This window comes from Globicephala melas, chromosome 1 (genome assembly GCF_963455315.2).
Source record: "Globicephala melas chromosome 1, mGloMel1.2, whole genome shotgun sequence".
Lineage (NCBI taxonomy): Eukaryota > Metazoa > Chordata > Mammalia > Artiodactyla > Delphinidae > Globicephala > Globicephala melas.
In genome coordinates, this window is record NC_083314.1 from 149,222,621 (window position 1) to 149,234,253 (window position 11,633).

The window sequence follows — 11,633 nt, forward strand, 5'->3', positions numbered from 1 at the left end:
AAGAAGAGAACTCACTCTGGAAGTTATCTGACAAATTAGCTATCTACAATAGCTTTTCGGCATCTTTGGAAACAGCATTAATACGGGAAAAGTTGGATGAAAAGACTTTGGAGATGATTGCCTCTCAAGTGACGTTTGTCTGAATTTCTTTCTTTCATCCAGTCCCACAGAATACTGTTTATAGATATGTGGGCGCTACGTCAAATGGAATAAGGAAATGATGGAGCTTCTATTACCTGGGAAAGAAACCTGTTAGTCTAGGTCCTGGCCAGTCGGCACCTCCACACCCTTCATCAAATGTCCCTTCACTCAACCTCTGAGCCCCTTGATGGTTAATTACTCTATGCTCACTTGTCCTCTGCCTTTCCCTGCCTGTGCTAACTAAGCTCCAGAGAAGTGGATGTAGACATGTTAGACATAAGTCTTGCCTTTGCCAGCTGTAAAGGCTCTAGGGGAAACAGATACACACTGGAAACAGTGGCACAACAGTATGAGACAGTGTATGATGAAAAGCCAAAACGAGTGATTCGGACTATGAAGAGCCACAACAGTGTAATCACGATAGCTTCCATCTTTTAAGACTTAACTACATGCTCACAGGGCGCTGTGCAGAGCACTTCACATGCCTACGAGACACAGATCTTGAGCTGAATGAATGATTTTGAATACTACAGTCAGTGCTATTTCAGGTATGTGCTGTCCCCCAAGCTGCCGGCCTTATTTTCTGCCAAGAAGTCCCCCTGCCCTTTAGCCAAGACCAGAAACTACTGGTTTTTTAGTCAACAGTCCTAAAGAAGGGAACCCCAGCTCTGTTAATATTAAAGAGTTCACATCAATGATTTTACATCGTGGTAACCTCTACTGAGTACTGTAACGGCTCCAGGAAATTAGAGGAGCAAAAGAGTTTTCTGTGCCCTTGTTTTCTAGACATTTCTCTTTTTTTTTTTTTAAGATTAATATATTTATTTATTGGCTGCGTTGGGTCTTCGTTGCTGTGAGCAGGCTTTCTCTAGTTGCGGTGAGCCGGGGCTACTCTTCGTTGTGGTGTGTGGGCTTCTCATTGTGGTGGCTTCTCGTGGAGTACAGGTTCTAGGCGCACAGGCTTCAGTAGTTCTGGCATGCGGGCTTCAGTAGTTGTGGCTCGCGGGCTCTAGAGCACAGGCTTAGTAGTTGTGGTGCACGGGCTTAGTTGCTCCGTGGCATGTGAGATCTTCCCGGACCAGGGCTCGTACCTGTGTCCCCTGCATTGGCAGGTGGATTCTTAACCACTGTGCCACTAGGGAAGCCCCTAGACATTACTCTTGAGGGCAGAACCTTTCCTAGCTCCTAGATTAACAGAGACCTTTATGCCTGCAAAATAAATTTAATGGTAATGTCTTAGATTTGCAGACGGCTTCACACTCTTCAAACCGCTTTCCCACACATTTCCTCATACGATCCTCACAACAAAAACCCAACTGAAGTATGTACGGCAGACATCATCAACCTCTTTCTACAGATGATGAGACAGACACAAATAAGGTATAAGTGGGCCAAGGTCACACACTTATAGTTAACAACCTAGCCCTTCATAGCATCCAGCCCAGCAGTAGCCATTCCCTCCATTCTTCCTCTCCCCACCGGCACCTTTTATACCCCTAGTCATTCAGCAGGTGTCTAATGTTGATTCTGCTGGGCTCTGGGCTGGGAGGCTGAGCATACCGTGATGAACAAGACAACTTGTCCTGTAGGATCTCGATCAAATGGGGGAGACACATGCAAACATTAGCAATACAGTGAGGTCAGGGCTTATAATAAAACTATATGACGTGAGGATATATTAAGAGGACGGTTATTTTGCGAATGCTCCAGGTTTTTCCAAAATCTTACAGGAGCAATATGGAAGAGAAGGGGAAGATGTGATATTTCTGACAGAGGGAACAGCTTGTTGGAAAGCATGGAGATCTGAATAGGTATAGCATTGGAGGAGGGGGTTTGGGGCAGGAAACCAAAGATAGGAAGGGAAAAAAGACACATCTAGAACACTGAGTTAGGAGTCAGCAACATTTGGGTTCCACTTGTCCCTCTGCTCAAAATTCCATAACGTTGGGCAAGTCACCTCATATCACTAGGTTTATTTCCCAGTTTTTTAGGTGAAGGGGTTAGCCATGTATCTCTAACATTCTGTGATTGTCTGAAATGTTAACACAGAAATAGGCTGTGAGGAGTGATTTATAAGTCCAGAGGAGGGAAAGGCTTCTGCAAGACATAGCATTGGAATTGGGCATTGAAGCATTTTGAAGGATTTCCACAGTCATCGATGAGGAAAAGATTTCCTTACTTTTAATAATACCTAATTATTTAACACTTTAAAAAGAAAAGGAATTCCGTTTTCACCACCAAAATGTTGAGTAATAATATCTGTTCAAAGAGGTACCAACATCTCTTTCTCCAGCTCTGAATTAATACATTCCCTGACTTTAAGGAGCTCAAACTCCAGTGTGGAAGAAAACATCAAACCCACAGAAAGGGGCTTAAGGGTTTGCAGGCCTGGGTGATGTTCCCTATCTCCTCTCCGCTCCCCAAACGGGAACTGTTTGGATCACAGAAAACATCCTCACAGGAAATCCTGCTTTCCCACCTCCTGGTAAGAGGCTGAACTCCAGGAAAAGGATGGATTTGGGGAGAGCCCTGTGTCCTGCCTCTTCACGGGAGGTCTGGGACCAGGAGGACAAGAGGAACTAATTAAAAACACAATGGAAAAGGCGATGTCAGGTATTCAGAGCTGCAGTGCCCTCAGAAATCACTTGGTCCTCACTGTACAAATGAGGACATCAGGGCCCCAAGAAAAGGGACTTGCTCAAATTCACACAGCTCAGTAAGCACAGAGCTCAGGCTGGAACTCAGGATTCCAGCCTCTCAGAGCATGCTGTCATATGCCATGGTATTTGAGTCAGTAAATCAGGTACCAAGCATCAAACCTAGCCTTGCCTCCCCCGCCCCCCATTTGCCTTTCTACCATAAAGGAACGAAAAGGCTCTGTGTGCACGCGGGCACGTACACACACACACACACACACACACACACACACACACACACACACACACACTCTCCAATTGCTCCCTTTGCCTCCACACTGTCCATGGGCTCAAAGCTCAGGTTAGATGCTTCCCCGCTCCACGACTCCTCCCCACCCTGCAGGAAACCTTCCCAGAATCTTCTTGTGAGAGTGATTTTTTTCCTCTCTTGACTTCTCATTACCCTCTCTCTGGTCCTCTTTTTGTCCTCTTCCAGATAATTACAGCCAGCTTGTGTGTTGGTTGTGAGTATCCAAGCTGGGAGCTTCTTGAGGGCAGGGACCCTGTATGATCGCCTTGTCCAATGAAGAGTCACAGGGACAAGGTCTGTTGAATGTCCCCACTATGTCTGGGACCTTGTGCTAGACCCTTGGGAGCAAAACCAAGAAAGAGAAGGTTTCTGGTAGACACCTGCCACTGTAAAGATGCATCTATGCGTGCATGGACATAGGTGCAGAATCCCACTCATCGAACACTTACCTTAGTCCTACTCAGTCTCGTTAGACCTCACCCAGTCCTGCGAGGTAACAGCAGCAAATGTGCAGTTTCTCATGCAGTCACAGAGGTACTCACGACCACAGAAAACTGGAACAAAAGCAGACGAAAAGACCTGCAGCGAGAGGCAAGATCCTGCTTGAGGGCTGTGGTAGGAACATGTGATGGGGGAAAGGAACACAAGATTATTCTTAGAGATCTTTCTGAAGATCAGAAACTGCCTGTTGCAGAGTCAGTACAGTTTGCTTACTGCCTTGCGGATCCTTCAGGTCACAGAGGAAAGCACAATTACATTTGTTCTCTCATCTAATCACCATAACAACCCAGTGACTTAAGAACAATAGTTAACATTTACTGACTACATCTGCTATGTACTAAGCCCCCTACATTGTTAGCTTACTTATTTCTCACAACAACAATATGAGGTAGATACTCTTATTATCCCCCATTTTAGGGAGTAGGAAACAGGAACAGGGGGGTTACGTAATTTTCCCCAAGGTCACACAGCCAATGTGAAGAACCAGGTTTCAAACCCCAGCAATCTCGCTCCGGAGCCCTCGCTCTTCACTCGAGCATTCTATGGGGACTATCCCTGAGAGGAAATGGACCCTCAGTGATAAAGTGCTGTGCCCAAGGGGCACACGGTGGAAGCCAGGATTTGAATATAGGCCTGTCTGGCTTCTCTTCTCCTTTTTCTCCTCCTCCCTCAGAGCAGAGGGTTGAGGGAAGCATGTGTGTCCATTCCCTAAAGATCCTGTTCCTACCTTGATAAGGTGATACCAGGTCATACATGCTGGCTTCACCACAGCTGAGTCAATCCTGGTGAGTAACTTGCTCCAAACGCCCAGAATCACCCCCACGGGGTGCGCTGTGACTCTCGCCTCCTTCCCCTCCCCCACCCCCAGCACGGAGAGTACCACCGAGCCAGGGAGAGTCCAGCGCCCCACCCCCATTAAGGCCTGCATTCCCTGGGCCACCCAGGAAGGGGCTGCGACTCACAGCCTGTGTAATCGCAGAACCATTTCTCTCTCCTACAAGGGCCAGACAGGACGCACTTGCACGTTCTCTGGGGCTGTTTTCTAGAAGCCGGAGGGCTGACCAGTTCTGTTTCCTCTAAGTTCATGGCCCAGGTTCCTGCTGGGTGGTGTCGCTCTCCCTCAATTTCTTTCTCCAGTCCTGTCTCTGTCGCTCTTATTTCTTCAAAATACATTTGTGGTGCTCCTGCTCTGTCTCTGTGATAGGCTGGGACGTGGACAAACCAGACACGGTCCCTGTCTCCGAGGCCCCCATTGGGGTACACAGAAACCCGTCGCGTGTGGTTGGCACCACAATGGAGGGAGGTTTAAGGGCCACAGGAGAAGGAGCTGGAGGCAGGAACTCCTACTCTGCTGGAAGTCCCAGGCCAACCAGAGTCCCTGGCTCCCTCTGTCTTCCTCCAGGAAATTCACCTGGTGTTCACCCTTGTCCCTGCCTCCTCCTGCCTCCCCTGTGCAGCAGGGCCCCAGCGCACGGTCCTGGGAAAACAAGACAGTGTTGGGACTAATCCAGGAGAAGCAAGGTACCCAACTGTGTGCTGCCAAAGGCCCTAGATCATGGACATGATTTCATTTGACTCCTCTCCGTTCTCTTAAAGGTGAGCCTTGGCTCCTTGAGGGCAGCCCAGCTGGGCTCTGCATCCTCTCCCATCCCCCGCAGCCAGCACGGGGTCCAGAACTACCGCTCCAAAAGTGTTTGCTTAAAATGGACAAACGGGCAGGGGCTGTGCCCACTGTGCAGATGAGGAAACTGAATTCCAGACAGGACAGGAGATTGCTCCCCCACCACGGCTTTTAGTAACAGAATGAGAAGGAGCCCAGGTTTCTTACCCTAGGGCAGGGCATGCTGTCTAAGAAAGGGGAGCATGTCTTATTTGTCTCTGTCACCCAGGCACCTAAGATGTTGTCTGACACGAACTAGATGCTTAGCAAATGTGGAATAAAATGAACAAATGGAGCTGGGTGGCATGCGATGTGGAGAGCCCTGGCCCCCCCATTCTCGCTGCATCTACCACGGAGTCCCTGCGGATCACTTGAGCCACAGTCACACTGAGCTGCTTGCTGTCCCCATCTGTGCCCTTCACTTCCCACCACTGGGCCTTTGTACTTGCTATTACTCTTCCCTGTCATCTGCCCCTGCTCCTCACAGTGCAAGACAGATGACACCAGTTCTGTAAAGTCTGGTCTTATCCTTCCTGGCAGAATAAACATACACACACACACACACACACACACAGAGTCTCTCCTGGGTTCCCAGCACACTTTGCACACTCCGCCCTAGTAGCATACTGATTAAGCTGCACTATAATTCTTTGCTTGTGTGTCTGTCTCCTCCATCTTAGGATCCCTAGGTCTAAATACAGAGCTGGTGCAAAGTAGAGGCTCCTCATAAAAAATAAGAGCTTCTGTGTATCAGATGGTGCTAGGCTCTGTGCTAAGTTCTTTCTATATGTCTCATAAGCTTTCCCACAATCCTGTGAATCATATGTTATTTTTACCCCCGCTTCAGAGATGAGGAAACCGAGTCACAGAAAAGTGATGTAACTTGCATAGGGACACCACCTACTGAGTAGCCAAGGAGGAACTCTAGCCTAGGTTGGCCTAACAATCAGTAACATATGCTTAACCACACCATTAGGCTCTGCCCTGTGGGAGGGTTCCGGGCTGGATACACAGGACCCAGGCCATGTGGACAAGAGGGCTCCTGCTGCAGTGTTTTCCTGGTGACTCAGAGCTGGTGACAGAGTCCAGTAGGCCCGTGTGTGTCTTTAAATGGTGACTTTATAAACTCTCCCCTTCCCTTTCCACCTTCCTTTCCATCACCCACCCCCTCACACTGGCCCAGAACAACTGACAGACCAGCTTATAACTCTCTATCTGGTCTGACTTGTTAGAAATATGACAAGGGAACCGAGATGTCTGTTGGTACAGGTACCTGTGGGGGAACTGGAGTTCTCAGTGAGAGTCGGAGCAGAGACCGAAAAAAGAGGAAGGAGGCAAAGATGAGAAGTAAATTAAGACAGAGACAGAGAGTGAGGACCAGAGGCAGGATAAAGAGCAGACCCAGGGAGAGAAACAGAGACAGACAGAGAGTGCAAGCTTGAGATAGAGGTGGCAGAGATGAGAGGCAGAGTGAAAGAAATGATAAGAGATAAAAGGGAGAGAGGGATCCTGTGGTTCCCTCACCCCATTACATTCCCTATTACAGACGGGGAAACTGAGGGTCAGAGGGAATGACACTACTTCCTGGCAGATGTCTCTGTCACTTTTCTAAACACCATTCATTTAGTTCCTCTCGTGTCCCCAGGTACGTACGACTGCCTCCTGTGCTGGCCCTGAGCAGCACGAGTTGGACTGTAGTGGAGGGTTCAGGGGGGTGCTCATCAGAAGAGAAAGAGGTAAGAGGAAATATCCATGCAGGATTGACCAGGGAAGGCTCCCTGGACAAGATACGATGGAAACTGGGCCACAAAAAAAGGTTTATAAATGACTTTATTGAGGCATGATTTATGTACAATAAAACACATCCTGTTTGAGTGTACAGTTTGTTGAGTTTTGACATGCATACACTCATATAATCACCACCACAATCAAGATATAGAATATGTTCATTACCCAGAAAGTTCCCTTGTGCAATTTGCTGTCATCTTCCCTCTCCCACCACCCCGATCTGAGCTCTGTCATATTATAGATTAGCTTTGCCTTTTCCAGAGTTCCCTATAGGTGGAATCAGACACTAACACGCTCTTTTGTGTCTGGCCTCGTTCACCGAGCATAATGTTTTTGAGATTCCATATGCTTGCCTGTATCGTAGTTTGGTTCTTTTTTTATTGCTGTGTGGTATTCTGTTGCATGAATGTACCACAGTTTATCCATTCACCTGTTGCTGGGCATTTGGATTGTTTCCAGGTTTTAGCTATTATGCATAAGGCTGCTATGAACATTTATGTACAAGGGGTCCTGTGGATGTATGTTTTTCGATTCTCCCACGTCAGTGTATGTTTATAAACTGCATGTTTATAAGGAACTGCTAAAGACCCACTGAAGTGGTTGAGTCATTTCTGCACTCCCTTCAACAACGTATGAGAATTCCAGTTGCTCCACATCCTCACCAGGACTTGGGATTGTCAGCCTTTTAAATTTTAACCATTTTAGCGAATGTATCATGGTATCTCATTGTAGTTTTAATTTGCATTTCCCAAATGCAAGTTTGCACATCTTCCCATGACATTTTGGCTATTTGTTTATCTTCTTTAGGGTCACAAGGGATTTAAACCAGGACGTACCACAAGATTTTTAAGTAGTTCTCCCAATGTAGCAAATATTTCCTTATAGCCAGCAGGAATGGAAAGGTCACTGGGTCCGAGCTGACATGGGTGCGACTGGCTGAATCACCTTGGGTAAGTTGTTTCCTCACCTCTTAAGTTGGGGTCACATTAGCAGCCCAGCAGGGTTATTGTGGAGGATGAAGTAACCAACAGAGGCAGAGCGAGGAGCAATGCAGGCACACACAGCAGGTAGTCACCCTCATTGATCCCACCCACAAGTATTTACATTACACAAGGGCCAGGGCCCCATCTGGGTGACCAGTAACAACTATTTGCTGGCCAGAGGGCTGGTGGCTGCACACATGTTCTTCTGTCCTTTTCTGACAGTTCTGGGAGCAAAATCATTTATGGCAGAGCTGTGTGGGGTTCTCGCCTTGTGAGGACAGACCCACTTAGGTACTATCGGCTCTATAAGTCTGGGGAGCAGCTCTGGACTTCTGGATGCTCCTGTACGAAGCATGGGTTAGGGAAAGGGAAATGGCTTCAAAACATTGGGAAGCACAGTGCTTTCTAAATACATTCAATTCTTTTACATTGGTCTTTGCGACACGAGGGTTGTAAACCAGAGCAGTGGCTCTCACAGTTTTGTGCTCATCAGAAATCACCTGGTTGTCCTGTTGGAACACAGATTTCTGGGCCTCACTCCCAGAATTTCTGATTTAGCAGGCTTGGGGTGAGGCCTGAGAATTTGCTTTTCTAACAAGTTCCCAGGTGATGGTGATGGTTCCCTTTGAGAACAACTGAATTAGAGTGAAGTCCTTTCCATCCCTGAGCATTGTGATGGCAGCGCTGGGTTTGGCAGCACAGAGATGACTCTCCTCACATCTCAAGCTTGGAATTCTGGGCTCAGATGTGCTTACTGAGGAGGCGAGGTTCTTCCAGGGCAAGGAATGGAGACAGTGGTCATATGGAGGTAGAAGGGGGAAACAATGACATCTCAAATCAGAGTTTTTACTGTTAAAAATAATTCTAAGAACAGTATGATGTATAGACAATTATCAACTCCCTTCTACAGATGAGGAAAGTGAAACTCAGAGATTAAGTAACTTTCCTGGAAACACCGGGCAAGTTGGGGAGCAGGGTGGGAACTCAGGACTGCCTGACTATTGTACTCATTCTGCTGCCCTAGGTGGGCAATCTGACTCCACCACCTACCAGCTGGGTGTTCTCTGCAAGTTGCTCAACTTCTCTGTGCCTCAACTGGCTACCTACAATAATGGAGGTAACGGTAGTCCCTAGTCACTGGGTTGTGGTGAGGATTAACTGAAATTAATATTTATGAGGTGTTTAGGACAGCACCTGGCACATAGTACCACCATATACGTGTACTGCAAACAAACCTGGATGACCACAACGGTGCGCACACACTGCATGCCTCCAGGGGACTAGCTCTGGGGAGAAAGCTCAGAGATTGCCTAGGACGCAGAGACAGGGTAGGCAGAAAACACTTGAAAAAAATTTAAAGCCTCGAATCTGGGGGAGAATCCGGCCTTTGGTGGGGGTAGGGGACAGGTCGGAGAGTGGCGACGACGCCCTCAGGCCCAAAGCCCCAGAGCCGGGCTAGGCTGTTCTCTCCAGGCTGCTCCCTCCAGGACCAGACTCCGGACGCACAAGTCTGGGTCCCCACGTCCCCTCCCCCTCGACATCCCCAGCCCAGGAGCTCCGGGTTTCCTGCCCGTCCGAGGCCCCTGCTTGGGGCAGGCGGAGGAGGGGTGGCATTTCCTGGCGGGGCCGTGGGCAGCGTCACTCGCTCCCGGACACTCGGACAGCGCGCTGATCGACAGGCACCAGACGCTATTTCGGGCGGCTCTCGGCTCAACGCGCAGTTTCCGTTTTTCCATCGACCGTCGGAAACGGGGAAAGGGGGGAGGGTGTAGACGTCACAAGCCCCCAACCCCAGGCAGGGAGTTGGGGGACAGGTCAGGATGGCTGCCAGACTGTCAGAATCTGGAGCTTCGAGAATAGAGGGGGATGGGGAATATCACCTCCCCTCGCGTCTCTCTCTCCCCCCGCTCGGCAGGGCTGACAAAAGCCTTGCCTGTCCAACAGCCTGTAGGTGCCTCGAAGGCACCTAAACTCAAGAAATTTAAAACCAAATGCAGAATCCCTCTCCGTTTCTCTTGGCTTCCAAGCCCCCATCACCTGGAATAACACTCCCATCTAGGCAAATACAGCCAGAAACCCAGAGGGTTCCTGGATTTCTCCTTCCCCCTCATCTCTCAAACCCAATTCTTATAAACCCGATTTTGTAGCCTAAATACATGTCATCTGCATCTGCCTCTTGCCATCTCTCCTGGCGACACCCTAGTCCATGCTCCCCCACATACCCCTTCTCCACCGTGCAGCCAAAGAGCTTTCTAGAAATGCAAAGCTGATCTTTTATAGGACATTACGCACCCCCTCTAACCTAATGAACAAAATGGTGCCCCCCCCCCAAATTCTTTGAATTGTCCACAGCCTTGCTCCAGCCAGTACTGGACTCTTCTCTATGCCTTTCATGAACCTCAAGCCCTTCGGTTCCAGCCCTTGGCTTACCTGGAAGGTTCCCAATGCTCACTCCTCTACCTACCCTCAGAACCCACTCTCCGATCTCAGTCCAGGCATCAGTTTTCAGAGAAGCATTCCCTGGATGGGCTCTCCTTTTTTGGAGGGGCTCAAAGATGTGAAATGACTGGCCCAGTGGTGCCACAGCCCAAGGGTGGCAGCGCTGGGCTTTGAATTCAGAATTATATTTAGTGATGCAACCAAGCAAAGACAACAGGGACCAGGGGAGGGAGAGATGAAAACCAACCCCTGTTGCAGAGAGGCTTCAAGAAGGATGGAGCAGAAAGACTGAGTCTTGAAGGATGGTTGTGAGAGGAGAGGGTGCAGTAAAGCAGAAGCTGACAGGTAATGGAGGGTGAGTTGAATTTGATAGCAGTGGGTGATGTGTGGCTAGAGCCGCGGGGAGAGAGTATGAGATGGGGCTGAGCAAACCACAGAGGTCGGTCCCCTGAGTCCCTGCTGAGCAGTTGGTGTGGCTGGGCCAGGGGAGGCCTTGTGGCAAGTCCAGGAATTAGACTCTTTTCCTCAGGAAAAGGGTAGCCCTTTTCCCATGGGATTCTGTAAAAGTTACCTGTATCCACATGGCATCCTGACTTCCGCCAGAGAGCATGACAGGAACAGAGGGAACAGGCTGCACTGGATTAACTGTATCTTCACGGAGAGTTGCCTGATGGCCAAGGAGGGGCCAGACTCAGACTGCAGCCACACTCTGGGCTCAGTCCTCGACTGGCACTCAGTCTGTGAATTCTCAGGCGCCAAAAGGAGCTCAAAACCAGAGATGCTAGAAGGACAAAGCAGCCTGGCATGTTGGGTAGAGTTGTGGACTGGGAACTGGATAATTGAGTTTGGGTCTTGGCTTTTCCTCTCGGTCACTGTAAGCTTTGGTCAAGTCACATCTCCTCATGACCTAATTTCCTTCCCTATAAGGATAGACCAGAACTCCTGTGTGCAAGTGCACATGATGTCATGCTGGGCTCCAGGCTGGTAAGTTTCCACAGATTATTGCCCTCACCACCTTTTAAAGATCATCTTATATAATCCTCGTAACAGCTCTCTGAGGTGAAACTGAGGTTTGGAACTAAGTGACTTCTATTTATTTATTTTTGGCTGCGTTGGGTCTTTGTTGCTGCGCGGGGGCTTTCTCTAGTTGTGGCGAGCAGCACGGGCTTCTCCTT